Below are 24132 nucleotides of genomic sequence, written 5' to 3'. Positions count from 1 at the left end.
TTTTGAGATAACTTTTTAATCATATTGAGGGAATATTCCATATGCAATTTATTTAAAATTTTTTCAGAAATGGATATTGAATTTTGTTAAATGCCTTTGACATCTGTCAAGATGAACATAATGTTTGTCTCCTTTGACCTATTGATGCGATCAATGATGTTTTTAGATTTACCATTATTGAATCATTCATGGTTTCCTAGATCATTATTTTTTTAATATAATGCTAGATTAGATTTGCTAGTGTTTTATTTGTTTTGTATCTTATTCATGAGTTTGGTCAAAAATTTTTGTGCCATCTTTGTCAAGTTTCAAAATATGCTAACTTTTTAAAAAATGCAAAACATTCCATATATTTTTCAAGTCATAGTCCTTTAAAAATACTTTTTATTAAGGCATAATGTATTTCTAGAAAAGTACACATATCAATTTTCAAAAAGGAACCACACCTGAGTTACCAACACCCAGATGAAGAAACACTAATGTCAGCCCTCCAGAATCCCCCCTCATTTTCTCTTTTCTAAGGTAAACTTACAGAGCAAGGATAACTCTCTTTCCCTTCCATCTAAGTCACTGTCTTGACTGAGCATAGATTAATTTTATCTGTTTTTGTGCCTTATCTAAATAGACTCAGATGCATTCTTTTTGTTCTTTAACTCACTATTACACTTGTGAGATTCAGTCACATTATTGTGTGTGGTTGTATACAATTCATTCCCATTGACATTTAATATTCCATTGTATACACATACTGAAGAATGCTTATCATGCTTATCTAGGATCTGGAGAGGGCCACTGGCCTGGGGCTCGGGCAGTGCTGATGGAAGGTGAGGCCCAGGTGGTTGAGTGATGGTACTACGGCCACCATGGGGAACAAGCAGACAACTACCCAGACTGAACCTTCTTCAGTAAGAAGTACATCCTCAAGCTGCACATGCGATTCTATGAACTGGTCCCCAACCTCCTCCCAGTGGACCACAGGAAGAACCCCTTTGTCCATGTGCCCATGAGCCTCATCATCCAGATGCTGGAGCTCTGGGAGAATCCCTTCAAGGAAAGGATTGTGGAGGCTCCCTCTGAGGATGGGGAGGGGAATCTCACCTTCAGTGATTTTGTGGGCATGTTTTTCATGCTCTATGAGTCAGCTCTCCGCAAACTATGCCTGAAGAGCTATGACTTCAACACTGACAATTTCATCTGCACGGAGGACCTGGAACTGACACTAGCCTGGCTCACCAAGTTGGAGCTGGAGGTGGTGCTTGTGTGTGACAAGGTCATCGAGGAGGCCAACATGTCATGGGTATACTCAGGAGTAGAACTGCTGGATCATAGGGAATGCATAAAGATTGTTTGCCATTTTCTTTTTGTTTTGTAGAGGTTTTTATATATTCAGAATGCAAAATAAAAAAATGGGGGAAAAAAAGCTATATAATGCAAACAGCAACCACAAGAAAGCCAGAATGGCTATACCAATACAGACAAAATAGACTTTAAAACAAAACTTGTTACTAGAGACAAAAAAAGAATATTTTATAATTATAAAAGGGTCAATTCAGAAGGAAGCTATAACAATTATAAGTACATGTTCACCTAACATCAGAGCCCCAAAATATAAGAAGCAAAAACTGACAGAATTTCAAGGAGAAATAATTCAAAAGTAATAATTGGAGACTTCTCTATCTAATTTTTAGTAATAGACAGAACAACTAGAAAGATCAACAAGAACAATAATACTTTAACATAGGAGAAAGTCTTCATTTCCTGAGACTAGGAGCGATGTCTTCTTACATATGACACCAAAAGCACAGTGACAAAACAAAAATTAGGTAAATTAGATTTTATAAAAATTAAAATTTTGTGCTTCAGTGGAGACCATTTAGAAAGTGAAAAGACAATCCACAGAATGGGAGAAAATATTTGTAAATCCTGATAAGGGATTTGTATCTAGAATACATAAAAGATCCTTACAACTCATTAATAAAAAGTGACCCAATTTAAAAATTAGCAATGGATATGAACAGACATTTCTTCAAAGAAGATAAACAAATGGCCAATAAGCTCATGAAAGATTAGTCATTAAGGAAATACAAATCAAAGCCACTGTGAGATAACACTTCACACCCACTTGGATAGCTATAATCAAAAAGACAGATAGTAACAAGTGTTGACAAGGATGTGGAGAAACTGAAATCCCTTGTATATAGCTAAATGTGATGAAAAATGATGCAGTCACTTTGGAAAGCAGTCTGACAGCTCCTCAAAATATTAAATATGAATTACCAGCAATTCCACTCTACTTACACACCCAAGACAAATGAAAACATATGTGGATATAATTCCATTGTAAAAAGGAATACAAAATGAAAGGGAATAAAATGAAAAGACATGAGGTGCTGATATATGCATGCTACATCATGGATGAAGCTTGAATACATTATGCCCAGTAGGAAAAAAATCAGTTAACAAAGCCCATATATTGTATGGTTCTATTTATATGAATTATCCAGATCAGGCAAATCCATAGAGACAGAAAGTAAATTGGTAGTTGCCTGGGGATGGGAGATTTGGGGGATGGGGTATGGGGATTGATTGCCGTTTGGTATAAGATCTATCTTATGGGTAAGGAAATATTCTGAGGTTGATTGTGGTGATGCTTACACAACTCTGAATACACTAAAAATCATTGAACTGTACACTCTAACTGGATAACTTTGGCAATGTGTGGATTATATTTCAAAAAATCTATTTTAAAAACAAAGAATTTCAATCACCAATCATTTCTGCTTACATTCTATCAAAGGATAAGTGTTCCTTAGTATTTCCCACAGTGCTCAGGATACACTGCTAAGTGGTAAATAAATGCTAATCACTGGAGCAAAAACTTCAGTCAGACTCACTGACTGACCAGACAAGATGCTTTCAGATCTCTGCAGCACACACAGACTTTGACCATCTTACACAGACTTAGACCATCTGATCTGATGAAGAACAGAACCCTTTCCTTGGTTGGATGAGAAGGGGAAGCACCCCAACAGCAAGACAACCAAGCTACAAGCTGGCGAGCTATCTGCATGCCTGATAAGGACCATCTGATGCAATGAGGCCATTCTCTCCACAAAGTCACAATATTTATCTTAACACCAGTGAGTATTGAGTGTGTGTATATATCTATATAGTGATAAAACATTGCTCTAATATGTACACAGGGTCTGAACAAAATCAATTCATCAGGGTAATGATGCTGGCCTATGTATGAGAGAAGTTGTTTACATAGTGGGTTGATAGAGTACTGTGATATAAGCCATGGAGATGCACCGTCTAATGCTCATAATGCATGATATATATTTCACAATGTGGGCATGATATAAATAATTAAGAGCATGGACTAGAGGTAGCCCTGATATGAGTAGGAGAGATAGTATGCAAGAATATCTGCTCAGATATTCTACTCTTAATGGACAGGTAGAAATTCACAGCTTGGCCACACATTTTAGGGACATTCTTTATCAAGCATCACCTCGTGCAATGCCTGGTTTTCCTACTCGGGGACCACTGTTCTTACAGATACAATTTCAAAGGATTTTTTTTTCTTGTAAGTTGAAAAAAAAATCTTGCTACTGTCTATTTGTAGGAAAGTCCAAGTGGAGAGAAAGTGCCCTGTGAAATAGCAGAGTAAAAAGCAACGCTTTGAACTGCTTTGATGCCAGCATTTTTCTCAGAGATATCCTATTCAGGAAGCTTAATTGGCAAGACATTGACTAGTCTATATGCAATTCATCTCTCCACCATTACTCAGTGCTTCCCCAGGCACCCTTGTTGTCTACCTAGGGAAGAGCCCTCTACTGATACTTAGTGCATGTCCCCAGGGGCTCTTCTTTCCCTAATACATATGTATTAATTCCCATTAACCTCATTTAGTGTAAGGAACTATGTGGGCACGAAGAGGCCAGATGGAGTGAGTGTCTGTTACGGTACATGAGTAACTCTTCCCATTATCATTCAGCTTTTACTTACGCCATGAATGCACAGTGCAAGTAACTCATTTTCAAGGACGGTTTCATTTTCCTCCAGGACCCCTGGCAAGACATGAACTCCCTCATCCCCTTTCCTAGAGCTAGAAATTACCATAGCTGTGAAAGACATGGAAAAAAAAGAACCTTTCCAAATGAAGGCAGACATTTGCAGACAGAAAGTGCCCTGGAGGAGCACTTGTGAAAGTGCAGTTGCTAGCATTGGCCCGAGAGTTTCTCTCACAGAGGCCAGGCCCATGAATCACGTCTGCTCCCTGTCAGTCAACACCCTAGAGACTGGGCAGTCCCCAACCCCTCCCCCACCCACTCAGACCTCGGTGGAAACTGAAAGAAAACCAACTAGGTATTTATAAATCTCTCTGAAGTCCTGTGATTCGCCGGTGGAATCCATCCACTTCTCGAGCCTTTGAAGAGTAATGAAGAGGAGTCAGCTGATGGCCAGCTTGGAGGCTGACACAGAGGATTACCGGGACTGCTGACCTTGCCTCGCCTTGAGTTTTCTTCAGTCCCCAGGAATCAGAGTTCTGAAACTCTAGAATTTATGGTGAGAACATCGGTCCTTTATTTAAGACAGGGCAAGGAGTTGCCGTCATGGCTCAGTGGTTAACGAATCCGACCACGAACCATGAGGTTGCGGGTTCAATCCCTGGCCTTGCTCAGTGGGTTAAAGATCCGGCGTTGCCCTGCGCTGTGGTGTAGGCCACAGACATAGCTCGGATCCCCTGTTGCTGTGGCTCTGACCTAGGCCAGTGGCTACAGCTCCGATGAGACCCCTAGCCTGGAAACCTCCATATGTATGCCTCCTAGAAAAGGCAAACACACACACACACACACACACACACAAAGAAGACAGGGCGAGAAGGATTCTATCCAAAACTGGAAGGACCTTCCATGTTCTGAAGGGTTTGCTCTTTGGTAGAATCATTATTTCCAGCTTCTGTAAAAAGTCATATCATTGTCCTTTGAAAAGGAAAAAACAAAAAACAAAAGAAACCTAATTTTAATTTAAACAATGAAGCTGAGAGCTTTAAAGTATATTTTAAAGTATTAAGAAATCAGAGAGAGAGCAGCCAGTTGAATCCAATGGTGCTGAGAGCTGAGGGAAATGTGTGAAGTTTGTGTGAAGGATTTCTTCCACCCATTAAGTGGGAGAATCAGGATGAAACCCTAAGCATGGCTTGATGGGTCCATTCCAGTTGGGGCTTCCTCGACCAGGACAATGGAGAGACAAGGAAAAGGGATTTGAAGGTGTTTTAAGAATGAATCTATCAAACCAGAAAAAGAAGGCTGTGAGGACCTGAGGGCCCAATGGGTAATGAAAAGTTAGGCTATTAGTGAATTGGCCACCCATAGATGCATTTAATATTCACAATAATCTCACAGGGTAACTGGGGTTTAGAGAGATTAATCAACTCACCCAAAGTGACGGAACTAACAAGATGCAGATAAGAGGTTTAATGTGCTTTGCTTGACTCTACACCTAACACTTTAGCCACCGCTGCACACTTTCTATAGTCACTGTCACAAGCTTCCATTCTGCAACTCTGACCCTCTGTGGATGGAGGCAGCAGAGGAGACCCCAGGCCTGGACAGGGTCAAACTGACCCACTAAGAGGCTTTGTGTCCCTTTGGAATGTCCTGATCCTACTGTGGGCTGTGATCCTCTCACTCTGAGCATCAAGTCCACAGGATAATTCATAAGGTCCGCATTTTATTTCGAACTTTTGTCTTTCAGCATCATGTACCCTCAATCTTTTTTAACAATTATTTTAACAATAGTCCTAAAACTGTAAATATAAATATATATTTTTGGGTTTATAACCATGTACTCGAAATCCCACAATATATTCCAGTTTTTAAAAAAAGCAAAGCAGGAGTTTCAGTTGTGGTGCAGTGGAAACGAATCTGACTAGTAACCATGAGGTTGCAGGTTCAATCCCTGGCCCCATTCAGTGGGTTAAGGATCAGGTGTTGCCGTGGTGTAGGTCATAGATGCGCCCTGATCTGGCATTGCTGTGGCTGTGGTGTGGGCCTGTGGCTACAGCTCTGATTCGACCCCTAGCCTGGGAACCTCCCATATGCCACGGGTACAGCCGTAAAAAGCAAGAAAAAAATTTTTTTAAATAATAAAATTAAAAAAAAAAAAGCAAAGGTCTTTGAAGAAATCAGTCCAGAATCCCTGTGTTTGCATAAATCCTTCCCACTTGCTTGAATGACTATAAATTATCAAGTTATTTAACATCTTCATCTATGTGTGTGCTTTCCAGTTAACAATAATATAGTGGCTCAGTTATTTAACTAATCTTAGATCATTTCAATGACAACATTGTGTTACTTTTCCATCGCTTTGGCTATTTAAAGTAAGGTTTGCAATGACTTTTTTTGTGCAGTTACATTCTTTTTAGTCTGAGATCCCTCCAGGGGAAAGTGTTATAGGATAACAACCCTGACTCTCGGTGTATTTATAATGCTCATAGAATCTCAGACTTAGAACCAAATCAGAAATCCAGGAGTTCCCGTTGTAGCTTGGTGGGTTAAGAACACAACACAGTGTCTGTGAGGATGTGGGTTTGATCCCTGGCCTCACTCAGTGGGTTAAGGATCTGGCATGGCCTCAAGCTGTGGTGTAGGTCGCAGATGTGGCTCGGATCTGGTGTTGCTGTAGCTGTGGTGTAGGCCAGCAGCTGCTGCTCCAATTTGACCCTGGCCTGGGAACCTCCATATGCTGCAGGTGTGGCAGTTAAAAAAAAAAGTCCAATTGGTGCCACGCCTGGTGCTGAAAACCTCTGTGCCAACTCCCTGACCAGCAGTCCCCAGGTCCTTTAAGTCAGTTCCAGCAACTACTGCAGAGGGTGTTCCAACGTTTAACTGCTCTGATTACAGCTCCCAGGGAGGAAACAAGCCTCCAGGATGAAGCACATGTGGTCTCCCTAAAACCGTGTCCTACGGCAGGTCACTTCAGGAAGCAGCTATACCTAAACAATTAACTGAAAATATCATATTACATTCTCTTTCTCTGCTCCTAAATTTCTCCCTCTAATTTTTTTCTTAACTGAAAGCTAATATCAGATGCAGGGGAATTTTTCTTCTCTCTCTCTCTCTCTCTTTTTTTTTTTTTTTTTTTTTTTTTTGCTTTTTAGGGCTGCACCTGAAGCATATGGAGGTTCCCAGACTAGGGGGCGAATCGGAGCTGCAGCTGCTGGCCTACACTACAGCCACGGCAATGTAGGATCCGAGGCACATCTTCGACTTACCCCACAGCTCACAGCAATGCCAGATCCTTAACCCACCAAGCAAGGCCAGGGATTGAACCGGCGTCCCCATGGATCCTAGTCAGGTTCGTTACCACTGCAGGGGATCTTTCTTGCTGGCCCCCGAGGCCATGGATAGGATGTGTGCTCTGGAGGCCAATATCCCCAGCAACGCTGGATTCCCCCCCGTTTGTTCTTTATCTTTACTTACTGCATGCTTTTCTGCCATGGACTTTTTTATTATTCTAAATTGTGAGTGAGATAATAGTTGGTTTCTCAAAGTGCAAAGGCTAAGCCTGCTGATAAACTTCAGCCGCTACCAGGGGATAAACACCACCCAAAATGCCAAAGCAATCATGACCTCACTTCCTGCATGGCACACTGAAGGCTTCACCAGAAACTCTGAAAACCCAGCAGGCAGGCGAGGCTCAGGCCTGGGCCGAAGGCAGCGATCTGTGAGTCATCCCAGAGGTGCTTTGGCCAGGCTGATTCTTTTAAAGAAGAAATACATGGAGAGGTCTTTGACTCAGTTTCCGCTCTCACTGCTTCTGCCTGGGGACTTTAACATCAATTCTTTCCTCCTACCAGTGAAACTTACCTGTGGGCTTTTTCAAAAAGCCAGGGCCAAACATTGAACAATCTAGACATTCATTTCCTCCCCAGCTGATAGGATTTTTGGGTGTGGTGTAAAAACCTCCGTTTGCAGCACAGTGTAGCCAGAAGAGCACACATTTAATAATCCTGATGGGCACCTTCTAAGATGAGGATTCAAGGCTTCCTGAAAGCATAGGCTTGGGAGCTTTGGAAGGTCTCGAAATGAATAGTAACCTTTGTGTGGTTCTTGAAGTTCTAATGGTCCTGAAACAAATAAAACTGTCAGAGCTCAATGGGGGCTTTGAACAGTGTTGGGGAAGGGAGAAAGGATTCACACCTTCTCCTGAATTTCCAACATGGGTGAAGAAGGATGCTGCTGCTACCTTCTTACCCAAGGTGGGACCCTGAGCTTGGTCCTCAGATCCTCTCTCTCCTTCACCTCTCCATCTAACCAAGGAGCCCAACCACAGGAGCTATTTGTACAACAGCTTCAGACCTCTGGCAGAGGCAAGGTCATCCAGAGCACTGGTTGTGAGGTTGCTCCCTGCAGCCAGGCTGATCTGGTAGAGTCCTAACCTTTCCTTTTCTAGCTGTGTCAACGTGGACAAGGGACCTACCCACTAGGCTTCATTCTCCTCATTTGCAAGAGAGGATAATAACATATCTGACTCAGAGTGTTGTTGTAGTGAATTATGAGATCATACACATCATGCAGTGTCTGGCACACAGTAAGTGCTCAATAAATGCTAGCTGTTGATATGATAGTGTTGGTGGTGCTTTATAATGCTATACCAAACATGGAAAATCCCAAAATTCTTCTTTGGTTGTAAGAGAGGAAGACTGTATACCTTGGGTAAAAATGGCAGTGTTATTAGGATTACTGTACAGGCTGTAATTTGGAGGACCATGGGAACTGAAGGCTGAATGAATACGCAGAAGGGAGCTTAGAGAATTCATGAAAGGTGGGGATAGTGCTGGTCAAAGTGAGAAACTGGATAGGTGAGGAACAGAGAAGTGGCCAGCAGTGGCAGCTGGGTTGAATTCTTGTGCCTTTTGGGGGTGGGCTTATGAATGGAGGGGGCTACTGCACTACTGTCCTGTCTGAGCAAGTAGAGGGATGGGAGGGGAGGTGGCCCCAAGATGGTCTTCCAGGCTGCCTCCAAGCCCAGCTCAGTTTGAGGAGTCCTAGGAAATCTGTAATTCTAAACACTGATGCCAGTTCCCAAGAGGTTTCATGGTTACCAGAGAGATGAATGGGCTTTGAAGACTGAATTCATTGGGAATTCTCAGTGTCTGCCAGCACTCGCTTGGTGTTGACATCCCAAATTTCGGCTCCATATTGTAAATTTCCCCACATATTAACATTTCTGAAATTGGGATGTGTCTTCTTGTGATTGTTTTCTTTCTTCCCCAAATGCTGTGTATTAAATCTATAGTGGAGCGTTCCCATCGTGGCTTGGTGGTTAACAAATCTGACTAGTATCCATGAGAATGTGGGTTCGATCTTTGGCCTTGCTCAGTGGATTAAGGACATGGTGTTGCTGTGAGCTGTGGTGTAGGTCACAGAAGTGGTTCGGATCCCGAGTTGCTGTGGCTGTGGTGTAGGCCGGCAGCTGCAGCTCTGATTCGGAACTTCCATATGCCACGGGTGCGGCCCTAAAAAGACAAAAGACAAGAAAATTTTTAAATTAAAAAAAAAAAAAATCCGTAACGCTACCATTGAAGGCATCATAGATTCAAGGAGACAAAATATGTCACAATGGTATTAATTAAATGAGATAACGTTAGTTAAATTTCTTCTATAACTTGGTAATATTTCACCTATAAATCACAATATTCTGAGGGATATTTAGGAAAAATAAATATTCTGACCAGAAATACTCAACACAGTTAATTACCTAGGAGAATTCATGTTCAAATCAATTGACTGGGGGATTATGCACAGTTAAGAAATCGGCTCATTGGAGGTGATTATAGCTGAGACTCCAAGTGCCTGGCCAGCTAGGGTGAATGTCTTCCTACTCCCACCCCAGGGCTGCCTTTCCAGTAAGTCCTTCTGAATATCTGCAAGTTTAATGCAGAAAAGCTTTCCTCATTCATCCTGAAGCCTTGACAAATGTGCCTTTGCTTCCTGGGGCTTCCAAAAGAAAAAGGTTAAATGAAATCTGAATGGAATACAAATAGTTCTTCCTTTCGGGGATTTCATTCTCTGAGAGCTTGTGCCAGAAAATGAACTTCCCTCATGACCGCTAGGGAGACCCCATTGGTGTTTGGTGTTCTAATGGCTGGAGACATCCCTCAGGTTCCCTCTATCAATTCATGTGATTGCATATATATTTAATCAGTTTCCACCATGTTCCTGGAAAGGCATTTAGCTGGCTGCCGACAGGCTCCTCCTGCTCCCGTACATCCATGAAATCAGTTGGCAGAGACCTTGATTCTGCCACGGGGGCTCAGTAATCTTCTCCCTGCTTTCTTTACAGGGCAAGCCAAGCTTCCCATCATGTTTTAGCTCATTGTTCTGAGGAGACTTACTGCTTTCTGAAACTTACCTACATGAAAGCACTCATACCCTTTTCATGAATAGGTCAACCAAGTCAAATATCTTTTTTTTTTTTTTTTTTTTTTAAATTCACAGAGGCTAGCATCATTCAGGAAGAAGAAGACCTTGGGTAGAAATGAGTGAAAATAATGAATCCTGGCTGACTCTGCAGATGGGATTGTGGAGCGGCTGAGAGAAGCAGCCCCACTGAGAAGGAAAATCAATTTTCATTAATGATTTTGAGTGTGTCATTGGCCTTGGGTTAATTATTTATTCACATGAGGGTTTAGATTTATCTCATGGATATGCCAGATTATTTGAAAGGGTTTTAGTGCCTTTGACCTATGCTCAACAAATCTTCTTTACCCGCATTTCATTTCACATGCCAAACAATGAAATGCATGGGTAAAGGCAGTGTATCGGTCATTTTTTTCTATTAGTTTATCCATTAACTCAATCAGCCCGTAATTAAAGAGGCTTACTGTGTGCTAGATGCTATTTTAGATTCTAGGAATAAAGCTATGAGCAGAACAGTTCCTGCTTTTATGGAGCTCAACATTTTAACAGTGGGAGAGATAGGTGACCAACTAATTTTTAAAAAATGAATGTGGGGAGTTCCCGTCGTAGTGCAGCAGAAACGAATCTGACTAGGAACCATGAGGTTACAGCTTTGATCCCTGGCCTTGCTCAGTGGGTTAAGGATCTGGTGTTGCCGTGAGCTGTGGTGTAGGTTGCAGTTGGGGCTCGTATCCCACATTGCTGTGGCTCTGGCATAGGCTGGCGGCTACAGCTCCAATTTGACCCCTAGCCTGGGAACCTCCATATGCTGCAGGTGCAGCCCTGTAAAGACAAAAGACAAAAAATAAAAATAAAAAGTAAAAAATAAAAAACAAAAAAAATGAGTGCGATGTGAATGAAATAGCACTTTTTTCTATGCTATATCCCCTAAACCCACATGCCCAGTCTGATGATAAGAAAAACATCAAACAAATTTCTATAAAGAGGCATCCTACAAAATACTTGGCCGGAGCTCTGCGACACTGTCAAGGTCATCAAAAACAAAGAAAGCTTGAGAACGTGGCAAGTGAGTGCAATGTGGAATCCCTGGTGAGGGTCCTAGAAGAGAAAAGGACATTAGGCAAAAACTAAGGAAATCTGAATAAACCGTGGAGTTCAGTTACTTTTTAAAAATAAATGTGCACATCATAATTTCCAAGAGTGATAAGTGTTTTGAGGAAAATTAAAAGGAGTGATGCCAAAGAGCAGTGGGGCAAAGAAGACCCATTGGAGAGGCGACATTTGAGATGCAACTTGAATGATGAGATGGCACTGATTAGAAAAGTAAGAAAGAGCATCTGAGGAGTGAGAACAAGGACAAAAAGGCCCTGAAGGAAGTATGAACTGGTTTGTCTGAAAAGTGTGAGAAGGCTTGTGGCCAGAACCTGGCAAGCGAGTGGGAGAAGAGTGCAAGATGAAATTGGAGAGGGAGACAGGTCATGAATGGTCTTCTAGGTCAGGCTATGGCATTTAAATGTGGGAGTTCCTGTCATGCCTCAACGGTGGTGAACCCAAGTAGTGCCCATGAGGACACAGGTTCCATCCCTAGACTTGCTCAGTAGGTTAAGTATCCAGCATTGCCATGAGCTGTGGTGTAAGTTGAAGATGTGGCTCAGGTACTGAGTTGCTGTGGCTGTGGCTGTGGCACAGGCCAGCAGCTACAGCTTCCATTTGACCCTTAGCCTGGGAACTTCCGTATACTGCAGGTGCACGCCCCCCCCCCCCAAAAAAAAGAGAGAGAGAGAAATAAATAAATAAATAAATGTTATTCAAGGCCACTGAACAATTTTAAGCAGAGAGGTGGCATGAGCTGATTTATCTTTGGAAAATATCACTCCAGCTCCTGCACTCAGAATGGATTATATTAGTGACTGCCAGGGGCTGGGGAGCATTTAGTGGGTATGGGTTTCTTCTGGGGGGTGGTGATAAAAGAATGAGAGTGTTGATTGGTTTTACAACATTGGTAATAGATGAAAAACCTACTGTACTGTACACCTTAAAGGTTAATAGGGTGAATTTTATCTCAATTTGGAAAGAAACAGATTGCAGAGTGGGACAAGCATGATACAGATAGTGCAGCTATGAGGCTGTTGCTGTGGGACAGGAGAGAGATGGCAGGGTCTGGATTAGAGTGGATTAGCAGCAGAGATGGGGAGAAGAGTTTGGATTCAGACATAGTTTGAATAGTTAGGATTACTTTAGAGTTGATGTGGGAGTTCCCGTCGTGGCTCAGTGGTTAACGAATCCAACTAGGAACCATGAGGTTGCGGCTTTGATCCCTGGACCTGCTCAATGGGTTAAGGATCCAGTGTTGCCATGAGCTGTGGTGTAGGTAGCAGACGCGGCTCAGATCTGGCGTTGCTGTGACTGTGGTGTAGGTCGGCGGCTACAGCTCCGATTCAACCTCTAGCCTGGGAACCTCCATATGCCATGGGAGCGGCCCTAGAAAAGGCAAAAGAAAAAAAAAAAAAAAGTTGATGTGAATAAAAGGGGTTTTTGAGGGACATCAAGGGTGATATTAGGACCATAAGGGAAACCTTCTGACTTCTTCTTTAAGATATTCTAATGTGGATTTTACATGCTGTGTATTAGTATACTTTTGGAGATAAAGAATAGAGAATGCCAACTCACCCTGGGTTAAGCAGTAGGAAATCAATTCACGTAAGTCCAGTGGCACTAAGGGCTTCCTACTGGTACCATCAGTGGCTCAGCACGTAATCAAAGCCCCAGGTTCTTATCACCCTTCTACTGTGTCCCCTTCTGTCTATCTGCTTTGCCCTCCCATGGTCTGTCTTCATGGTTTTAAGGTGGCAACAGCAGTCCCAGGGCTCGCATCCAGACAAGACAATGACGAAAGAAAGACAGGATATCTCTTCCTTTGTGTCTTTTCTTAGGAGTAAATGTAGAAGAGCCTCAATAACTTTTCCACATGTCACATGTCTACTTCTAATTTTACTTTATTTTTGCCTCATGGAAAACAGTTATGTGTTTTATCCAAATGGAACTGAGAAACAGAGAGAAAAAGAATCATTTGGGGGTTGGAAATAGAGGAAGGGAAAGGAATAGAAATTTAAAAGAAGTGGCTTTCACTTGGACCTGTGTGGGGTTTGCTGGAGTGTTGTTCACACACGTCTTCCCACAAACACCAACAGTATGGGCGTATGATTAACGAAGAGAATCATGTTTTTCTCTCACGTCTGTCTGAGATTCAGCATGGGAAATGGTTGCACGGTTGGTTTAAATGACCCAGGATCCATCCCCTATAGCTGGGGATGAGGTTTCATTTCCTCTGAAGTACAAGGCATTAGGAGGTTGGCCAGGGGTTCCATTAATAAGGGAACCCCTGGCCACTGGAGAATAGATGTTGGGTAGGCAACTATGTCTACTCCACGGTGGGTGAGAAGAACATTTTTTGTTTGTTTCAAATGTTTATTCATTATAAATATGGAGAGGTGCACAGAACACATGGTACATTATGTCTGATGAACTTCACTATGCCTATATATTTCTTAGAACCAGAGAAAATACATTTGGAACAAGACTGAACATTTGACAAGAACTTGAAGTTCCTTGAAAGATTGAACGGAACCAGAGAAAAACAGGAAATCAAAAAAAGAATGATGTCTAGGAATAATAGTTACGATCATTGACCATTTCCTAAGTGTCTAACACTTCCACATACCTTAGCATGTATCATACCATTTAATTCCCATGACACCTTATAATGAAGTCTTACTACTATATCTCCACTTTGCAAGTGAGGAAATGAAGGTTTAGGAACTTTAAGGCAACTTGCCAATGTCATACAGACAACAGAACCAGGATTTGAACCCAGACAGTCTGGCTCCAAAGCCTGCATACCTAATCTCTGAGCTTCCTACACATGGAGCGTCAATTTAGACTTGAAAGTTTAAGCTTTAGAGCAATATTTCTAAGTCAACAGCCCTATTTTGAAAGCAAAATGTCCTGCTCTCTTTAAAGAGACTTTGATTGTGATTACTTACCTTCATGTAGGAAATCAATAGGCATCTCCTTTCCTTTTTCATATATAAAATTGCATTATGAAATTGACTTGCGTCTTCCAACTCTCCCCCCATCCCCCACCCCCACCCCATCTTCCCTGAAATTCTGATATGCTTATTGTGAGGGACATGCCCTTCTGGAGTGTGAATCTCTCTTCTAGAGCATTTGGGAAGATATCTACGGATTGAGATTCCAAAGGAACTCTGGTCCTGATGGAATTCTGGCCCCTGTGACCTGTACTGGCTGTTTGTATACTGCTCAAGTAAGCTAGATCATTGCTCAACCTTTCACTTACTTTAGCTGAACCGTCTGGTCTTGGGGTCAAAGACCTCCTAGAACTGACTTTTGATTGTGCAAGGGAGGGCAAGCCACTAATCTCCTTATTTCTTAAGTAGAGAAAACACATGATATTTAACATCTCCAAAGGATAAATGGAGCTAATTTGGGTCAACTATTATTTGGAAGTAGAGTTTTTATTTCTCAAAAGATCATCCTTTAGGGAGAGAAAATACATTTCTAATTCCCCAAGGAGGTAAGTGAAGCTGATAGAGTACTTTTTCTTGCTCCTTCTTTCTCTTTTTGCATAACTATTTCTTCAGGGCAAGGGAGCATATCACTAACAGTCAACACCTGTGTGGAATTAAATCATAAATACAATAGATAAGATGTGCAGTATTAGATTGGCCAGTTTTCCCTGCTCAGTACCGTGCTCATCACGTGGACCACAGGACTGACCCCTGCCTTGAGATCAGCAATTTATCTGTGTCCCAGTTAAAGATCATTCAGAATTGCCATTCAGGCTGCAAATGCTAAATGGGGCAATACATATTAATGTCATGGCTGCCCCTCAGCCTGCACAGACAGACTTAGCACAGCCCCTGCACAGAACAGGCAGAGATGATGGCATTGCAGTCACACATCGGAAAGCTGGTGTCCTCTTTTCTTCCCTGCAGGTCTGTGGATGACTGTGAGCTGTGAAGGGCTTTGAGTGGAGCCTGTGTGCTAATAAGAGAAATTGGCTGATTTTTTTTAAATTATGGTACTTGGAGGTAAAATCCTTGCTTCTGACAATATTATGCTATGCATGATGTAATTGTCTTATTCTATCCCTGTTAGTATTATATGTAAGTTGGCACCGCGAAGAATTAAATGAGTTTATATAAAACAGTGCTTCAAACACTGCTTGGCACATCAGTATAAGTTTTAGCTGCTGCTGCTGTTGTTGTTGTTGCTGCAGTTAGAGCAAGGACCTAGAAGGCAATGTGAGACTATTCATCAAATCTTTCTGAGGGCTGTCTATCAAGGGAGGCTATTCATATTCTCTCTCGGCTGTTGGCTGTTGTCAGCCATCATCTATTACTTCCTTCAGCTCTTTCCTGAGATAGGCAGTGGTGTAGTGGTATTTATCAAACTTTGGCTACTTGAGGGAAAATCTTGCTGTAACATTCCCCTTCCCCTTCTAAGGAAAGGCAGTTGTGCTGTTTACTTCCTTGGTTCATCTGTCAAATTGGCAGGGAATCATGGGAATTTCCACAAGTGGCTTTGTGGAAGTGTTCCAGCTTTAATGTTTGTCAGACTAACCCACAGGATGAAGACTGCTAGGCTCAGCAAGCCAGCATGAGCTTTGAAGACACCTCACCTGGATGGGGATCCAGGCCACATTCGTGACCGTAGACCTATTGTTTAAACTCTTCTACCCTCAGTTTTATCTTCAGTTTAGCAAAATGAGGAGAGTAACAACTTTTAGGATTGTGGTAAGATTTAGGAATAATGCGTGTGTAATACACCTAGGACCCAAACTTGGTGAATCTTTGGTGCTCAATAAATGATAGGTTTTGTTGTAATCTCTTTGCAGTGTTTATACCAGGAAGCAATGCTTATGTTAGATTTCTAAAAGGCTATGTTCAAAGTTACACACACACACACACACACACACACACACACACACACACACACACGTGCATACACTATCACAACTCAGTTAAAATATGCTCAGGAAAAAAGGCAAAAAGAAAAAGATCAAAACATTAATAGTCACTGTTTTGGGATGAACTATTTGTACAATGAAAGAATAAAACAGACTTTATAAAAAATGATTGCAGGGTCATATTAATTTTAATCAGCCCAGTGATGCTTGATGAATATAATCTCCTTATGTTCTCCTCTTCTCCTTATCAGGTGTGAGCACAGTTAGGACTTTGAAGAATTTTATAACTTTGCTTTTAATATTTTTATATTCATATACATTTGTCTAGAGGAAATACATAGTATTGTTTTATGTGTTTGCTTTAAAAATGGTATTATCCCATATATGTCGTTTGTAATTGGCTTTTTTCATCTAACACTGTGGGGGGATTTTTGAAATCTCATCTTGCTACTACATAGGAATGTAATTAATTCTTTTTAACTGCTATATTTCATTATATGACTGTATCATAATTTACTTAATCTTTCCCTTTTGACGGACATTTAGTCTGTCCTCATTTTTCACTCCTCACGCAATATCACAGTGAGTCCTTATATGTCTCTGTCCTTTCACATGGCTGACTCTTTAGAGGAAACACTAGAATCTCTTGGAAGATTGTGCATGTTTAGCAATCATAGACATTATCAACTACCCTTCAGAATGACTGTCCCTCTTCTCTAGCCCTCTTCCAAATTGAATTGACTGATTCTATCAAATGTTAAAGTGTTTTCCAATCTGATCAAAAAACCATACCCCACTGAGGTTTTTCTTTTTCTTTCAGAGGAATTGTAGAGTCACAGCAAGTTGCAAAGATGGAAGAGATCTGTGTACCCTTCATCCAGTATCTCTAATGGCTATATCTTATATAAGGACAGAACCACATCAGAGCTAGAAAATTGACATTGGTATAAAGTGTGTATAGTCTATCTCACCGACCACATCTATGGGTTCGTATAACCAATACCACAACCAAGATACAGAACTATTCCATCACCACACAGATCCCCCCCACCCCGCTCCCCTTAAAATCACACCTGCCCACCATCCCTGACTCCTGGCAACTCTTCATCTGTTCTCCACCTCTGTAATTGTGTGTCATTTTGAAAATATTACATAAATGCGATCATGCAGTTTATGACCTTAGAGATTGGCATTTTCCACTCTACATAAAGCCCTTGAGAGCCAAGTTATGGCTTTTATCATTGCTTGTTCCTTTTTATTGCTGAGTAGTATTCCTTTAGGTGGATTACTTGTTTGTGTACTCATTCATCTGTCATAGGACATTGTGATTGCTTCCAGTTTGGAGCTATTGCTAATAAAGCTGCCTTTGAACAGCATATACAGGTTTTGGGGTGGACACAAATTTTCACTTCTCTGGGATAAATGCCCAGAGTGCAACTGCTGGGTCATATGGTAAGTATTTAGCTTTTTAAGAAACTGCCAAACTCTTTTTCACAGTGGTTGTACCATTTTACATTTCCCTCCAGGAGTTTCTGACAGATCCATTTTCTCCACATTCTTGTTGCTTCACGGTCTTTTTTTTTGTCTTTTTATGGGTGCACCTGAGGCATATGGAAGTTCCCAGGCTAGGGGTCTAATCAGGGCTAAAGCCAGCCTACACCACAGCCACATCAATGCGGGATCAGAGCCGCATCTACGACCTACATCACAGCTCACAGCAATGCTAGATCTCTAACCCACTGAGCAAGGCCAGGGATCAAACTCACATCCTCATGGATAGTAGTCAGGTTCGTTAACCACTGAGCCACGACAGGAACTCCATTGCTTTATGGTCTTAATTTGCATTTCTCTAAAGCCAGGGATGTTTAATGTGTGCTTACTGGCCATCTGTATATACACTTTAATGAAGCATCTGTTCCTGTCTTTTGCCCATTTTCCAGTTGGGTTTGTTTTTTTTTTTTACAGATGAGGTTCCAGTGTTCTTTAGATGTTCTTGATGTTGAGTCCTCATGTGGGGGTGGAAGTTCAGGACCCGCAAGTACCCCTGTAATGGGGAAGTGGACAGTTCATTACCTCAAGTAGGGATGAAAGCCTGACTCCTCACTTCCTTCTCGGATACCAACCAATGTGGGGTGGTGCTGCGGGGTGCAGAGGGGTGCTTCAGCTCCCCTCTCAGCCTCTGCTGGAGGTGTGAAATGGGGCCACAGTATCCTGTGGAATCCAGCTGGGTAGACCAGTTATTGTCTAAAAGTATTCTGTCTCTCCAGGTTTCCCTTTCCTGGTCTTCCGACCAGAAAGAGCAGGCTCTTCTTGGACTTCTTTGTCTATGCCTGTTGGCATTTCTTAAGCACCCACTTCTCCAGCCCCTAGTCTGGGATGGATGAGGCCAAAAGAAAACCCAGGGGGCTCACGGCCCCATTGGTCCTTGGGTTCTCGGGTCTCTAGCTGGTCTTCCTTCTTCTCGCTACCTTCTCATTACCTTTCATTTTATTAGTAATGCCCAGTGTTACCTGTACTTAGCAGGAGGGATAGAGAAAAGCACTTCTACTTTTTATTTTCCAGAAGCAGAATGCAAACCCATTGTTTAAATTTGAATTTTTATTATTAGTGAGGTTGATTATCATTTCATATATTCACTAGACATTTGCCTTTTCCTCTTTTAGAATAACCTGTGTCTTCACACACCCTTTGCCTATTTTCCTATTAGATGGATTATATTTTTCTTATTGGTCAGAGTTCTTTAGATAGCCTGAATAATATTCCATTGTCAGTTTATACACATTGCATATGTTCTCCATTCCATTACTTGTTTTTATCTTTGTTTATCCAAATTACTTTTGTCATTCACATTATTTTGCCTTTAAGTAATAGAGTCAGCATGCTGTCTTTTAATAGCGAAAAATGTGGGAACTGCATAAAAACGCACTGATGGGAAGGTGGCATCCTAATGTAATTGTTAAAAAGTGTTTCACTCTAAGTAAAGAACAATCCAGATCTATCTAAGAACTCTTGTCATAGATTTCTATTCTCTTTCAGTACTGTGTGAGTGTAAAACATTAGTTAGAGAAAGTATTCCTGTTCCCTCTCTTGTCTTCCTTGAGGATGATTTTTCCATTTGCCTTTCAAAGCTATTGAAATTTCTTCCCTTCTTTGCCCTAGTGTCATTGCATAACCGTGGTGTGGTTTCTTTTTATTTTATTCTTGTTTGATGGGTATAGCTCTATGCACATCTTTTACTTGCCTCCAAAAAATGTATTATACATGTATGATATATGCATATATACACATATATATGTATGGTGTATATAGGTATGTGTGTATATATGTATATAATACACATACATATGTATATATATTATACGTGTGTATATATATGTGTGATATATATCTATACTATATGGATTTTCCCTGACACCTTCCCCATTTCTTTCCTCTGTGTTCTAATACTCTATATTCTCCTTTATGTTTTTCTTTTTTTTAATTGCAATTTTTATTTTTTAATTCTTATTTATTCTGTAATTCTTTAATTCTTATTTATTCTTTAATTCTTATTTATTTATTTTTGGGGGCTGTGCCCTTGATATGTGCAAATTCCTGAGTCAGGGGCAAACCCAAGCCACAGCAGTGACAACATGAGATCCTTAACCCACTGAGCCACTAGGGAACTCCAATGTTTGCAATTTTTTCTTTTTAAATGGCTGCACCTGCAGCATATGGAAGTTCCCAGATTAGGGGTATAATCAGAGCTGTAGCTGCCGCCCTACACCCCAGCCACAGCAACTCGGGATCCAAGCAACTTCTGTGACTTACACCACAGCTCACGGCAACACCAGATCCTTAACCCACTGAGTGAGGCCAGGGATCGTACCTGCATCCTCACGGATACTAGTAAGGTTTGTTAACCTCTGAGCCATGATGGGAACTCCCTACTTTCTGTTTTTCCCTTGCTGGGGCAAGGGAAAGGAATAAATTTGGGGTTGTTAATTGTAATCCATAAATTTGACCTCTGACTCAGCTCTTTTGTCTGGGATTCTTTTAAGAATTCCAGAGTGTCTTGTTCCCTCAAGACATGCCCTCAAATTTTGGATTATTCTCCCAATTCAAGTTATTGTTTCTGTTGGAGACAATCTTCCCTAGTTTGAAGACATTCTCCTGGCTCGTCTGCCTCTCCCAGCTGCAAATGCCCTCAGCTTAAGTGGAGTAAAATATAAGGAAGGGGTTTGGAGATGATGGGCCCTTCCTCTACCCTGTGAGCTTCCTATGCATCTTCCCTTGGACCACCCCCATCCTCCATGGCTTTTGTTTTATTTCTTTTCTCTTCCTGTTCTGCTAAAAGCCCAATTTCTTATTGGAAAATTTTAACTTTTAGAGATTTTTCTATAGAATTTCTCCTGCCTTCCTTCCAGTCAATTAAAAAAAAAAAAAAAAAAAAAAAAAAGGCAAGACATGGTTTCTTCTTCACCATTGAGTATTATTTATCCCAGGGCATCAGGGAAGAATTTCTCAGAAAAGGCATGCCTCATCTTTACCCCTGGGTGGCATATGCTACTCCCCAAATGGAAGGAGGATGGGGGTGGACAAGATTGTTGAGATTTTTATGAATTTTGTCTGTACCTCATTTCCACAGAACTCTCTCTGGAGGAATTTTATATTGGACCAGACATCAATTTCCAGAGTCTTCCATTTTGAGACACTTTCCAAAGTTAGAGCATTGCTCCCATATCATTTATCGGTTTTATCTATTTATTGTTCATTCCATTTCATTAAGTTCAAGATGAGAAGGTATCATAATTCTGCTGAATTTACTTTGTCACCTTTCCCCAAAAGTCACCTAAATGAAAATAAAAATGGCACTTTCAATTCCTTGTGTCTGACGTTGCTTGCCTGTGGCCAAGAGAAAGAATAGTTGCTTTTGTTGAATGACGACTAAGTTTATTCCATGAACTTTCCTTGTGGACTAAAAAGATAGTAAAATAATGAATAACGAACAGGGTTGAATGTCCATGTTAAGGGTCAATTTTTATTGGCTTCTTTCAGAAATCTTTTTCTTAAACTCTCTTACCAGGTTGATTATTCCCATTACATGTGAACTCAGTTGCCAATTTTTTCTTTTCTTTCTTTCTTTTCTTCCTCCCTTCCTTCCTCTGCTTTTTGCCTCCTCTCTTTATGATCAGTTAAGTTTCCCACAACTGAGAAGGGGACTCTGCCCTGCTCTAGGATGCTCCTCTCAACCTGCTTCTTTTGGGAAGTAGGCCTTTTTCTAGAATTTCTAGAAATGGAAAATGAGAGGTATAAACATTTCTTTCCTCCAGTTTTAAGACTGGTTGCCTTTTATGTGCCTTCATTCCCAATAGCATATAGAGAAATCCTCAAGCGTAGCATTTCCTAAGTCACTGACTTGCACCATCTCCTTGAGAAGCAGACCTATCTTCCAAAGATGTGGAGGGACAAGTAGGCGGCTTTAACTAAGATAGAGTTGGTTGAACCCAACCAGGCTGCTTGGTCTTACTAATATTCCACATTCATTCTCTCCTCTGAAATTCCAAAATGGCAGACCCTGGGCCCAATATGCCATGACCGAGTCCCATTCCTTGTGCTGAGAGACTTCTCCTGGTCCTTAAGATATCGGTTTACATATCATTTGATAGGATTTCTCTAGGAAGTCTTTCCTACTCCCCAAGACTGGTTTGGGGGCTCCTCATGTGAGTCCACTCCCATGACATGTTGTCTGCTTCCCTAATTTGTATCTATCACTCTGTGTGGTGATCACCTCTGTCTTTTTATTTACCATTGCACAATAAGTCCAGACGGAAAGACACCAAGCACCCAGATCAGTCCTTTGTCCATATTGCCTCTCAGTGGATACGTCTTTCATGGCTACATTTTTAAAAACAACATTTTGAAAGTCTTAAAAGTGTTTTGAATTTCAAAGTCAGTGTATGATTGCCAAGTTGGTTCTCATCATCCCATCCTTTGTGGTTTATTGGAAGGGAGTCATGCATGTATTCAACTCACAAGTCTGTGATCAAGTAGAGCAAATTTTAATGGAGTTTGGTAAAGCACCAGAGCAAGGTTACATGTTGAACCAGCTGAGAAGCCACAGGTTTCATCACACTATTATTAATGGCTTTTTCTTTCTTTCTTTTTTTTTCCTTTTTTTTTTTTTTTTTCTTTGCTATTACTGTGTCACCATTCCACCCTTCACAGAATTCACCAAAGACACAGTCTCTGCCCTGAGGCTTTGGATTTGTTCGTTCCACGGCCTGAAGTCATCCACATGTGAAGCCAGGGCAATACACATCTACCTCACAAAGGTGTTGAAAATTAATTAGGCAATGGTCAGGGCAGTCTTCAACATGAAAGCAGCATGTATGTGCATGTGTTCCATGTCTCTTTAAATTATACCCCACGTGGGAGCCAGGTGGCCGAGACCCCAGAGCATTCGGATTTGCAAGGGCTCTGAATGCAGTACAAAGCTTGTTGTCTCAATATAAAGTATCAATAGGAGGCATTAAAATGTCAGCACCTTTTCAGGGGTTTTGTTCATTAAAACGGCTGCAAAAGAGTCCTCAGAATGAGTGACTGTAGGCCAAGTCACAGCCTAAGCATGTGAGCAAACAGGAGCCTCCAGAGAGCTTCAGGAGTGTGTAGAAAGGGAGTTTTAAGTGGGGGGTAAAGTGGTGAGAGGGGGTCGGGCAGAAGCTGAATTTGCCGGGCACTCCCGCCCCCAGTGCTGCAGTAGATCAACTTGACACTTCCCGGCTCTAATTTCCTTCCTCCTAGTTTTGATTTCGCGGCATTCCCGATTATGCAGCTGCCAGGAAAGGAAGCAATGGAACTGCAGTATAGAAAAGACCAGGCCACTTCTTTTCGGATTGGACATTTCTGTACAGAGTGCCATCAGGTCATATCTTGTGGCAATTCCAGAGATGCTCCCAGGACCACCCAGCGCAGTAGCAGGGCTGCTCCGTCTGGTCGGCTTCGCTCTTTCCTCAATGGCCACGCGGGCTCTTGGCTGCCTGGGGCATCGTCTATAATAGGCCCTTTTATTTGGTAAATGTTTTCCTGCTTACTGAAGAGTGTTCATTATTAATGACCAGAAAGGGAACTCCTGCCTCCTGTGGCAGAAGTTGATACATTTGCTTTGTATAATTGCTGTGTCTAGTTAGCCATGTGGTCCTTCAGCTAAAATAAATTGCCTTCTTCCCATAAGAGTCTCCCCAAGTGTCACGAGAGAACTAGAGGGAAGTTGGCCGCTGAGACTAATCTCTTAGCTAACGCGATGGACGAATCCAGAAACAGAAGGCAGATGGCAAGTTCGAGATGAATAGCATTTTTTAATGGCTTCAAAATAGCTCTGTCTGTAAACGGCTTTGCTGAATGACAACAACACATAGGGTGATTTAATTTATCTAGTGCTGTGTTGTCAGACCTTCTGAGAACTGTTCTCCCATTTGTCTATTCGAAGAAAAACTGATCTCCCCTCAAAGAGGGGAATTTAGGATGCTATGAATTTAAGAGTAGAAGGGTAAGAAAACCCTGCAGTCATTTGCAAACAAATGACAGGGATCTTTCCATTCCAACAGTCTCTTGCATTTTGGCATATGAAGAAAGTAACTTCATGTTGAGATTTAATGGCAGAAGTTGAATTCTGAAATGAACTAGGCCCAAGGTTTAGGAGAAAAGGTCATGATAAAGACAGCACCCCCT

The 24132-nt window shown here is 41.5% G+C and overlaps 1 long non-coding RNA gene across 2 annotated transcripts in view; it reads left to right on the top strand.

Annotated features, from left to right (window-relative positions):
* LOC106510680 (uncharacterized) overlaps positions 1-24132 on the top strand; it is a 429859-nt gene that overhangs the window by 399094 nt on the left and 6633 nt on the right. The window contains exon 6 of one of the 2 annotated variants that reach the window (XR_014807800.1): positions 777-2373. The exons of the other annotated variant lie outside the window; for it this stretch is intronic. This is a non-coding gene — a long non-coding RNA (uncharacterized LOC106510680). Of the gene's footprint in view, positions 1-776; positions 2374-24132 lie in introns of those variants that run through there. 2 annotated transcript variants of the gene reach the window in all.

Source organism: Sus scrofa, chromosome 6 (assembly GCF_054392235.1).
Source record: "Sus scrofa isolate SSC_HxYL_T2T_F1_AM1 chromosome 6, Sscrofa_HxYL_maternal_Yorkshire_Landrace_v2.0, whole genome shotgun sequence".
NCBI lineage: Eukaryota > Metazoa > Chordata > Mammalia > Artiodactyla > Suidae > Sus > Sus scrofa.
The sequence above is the reverse complement of the archived record's forward strand: the minus strand, read 5'-3'. Positions and strand labels throughout refer to the sequence as shown.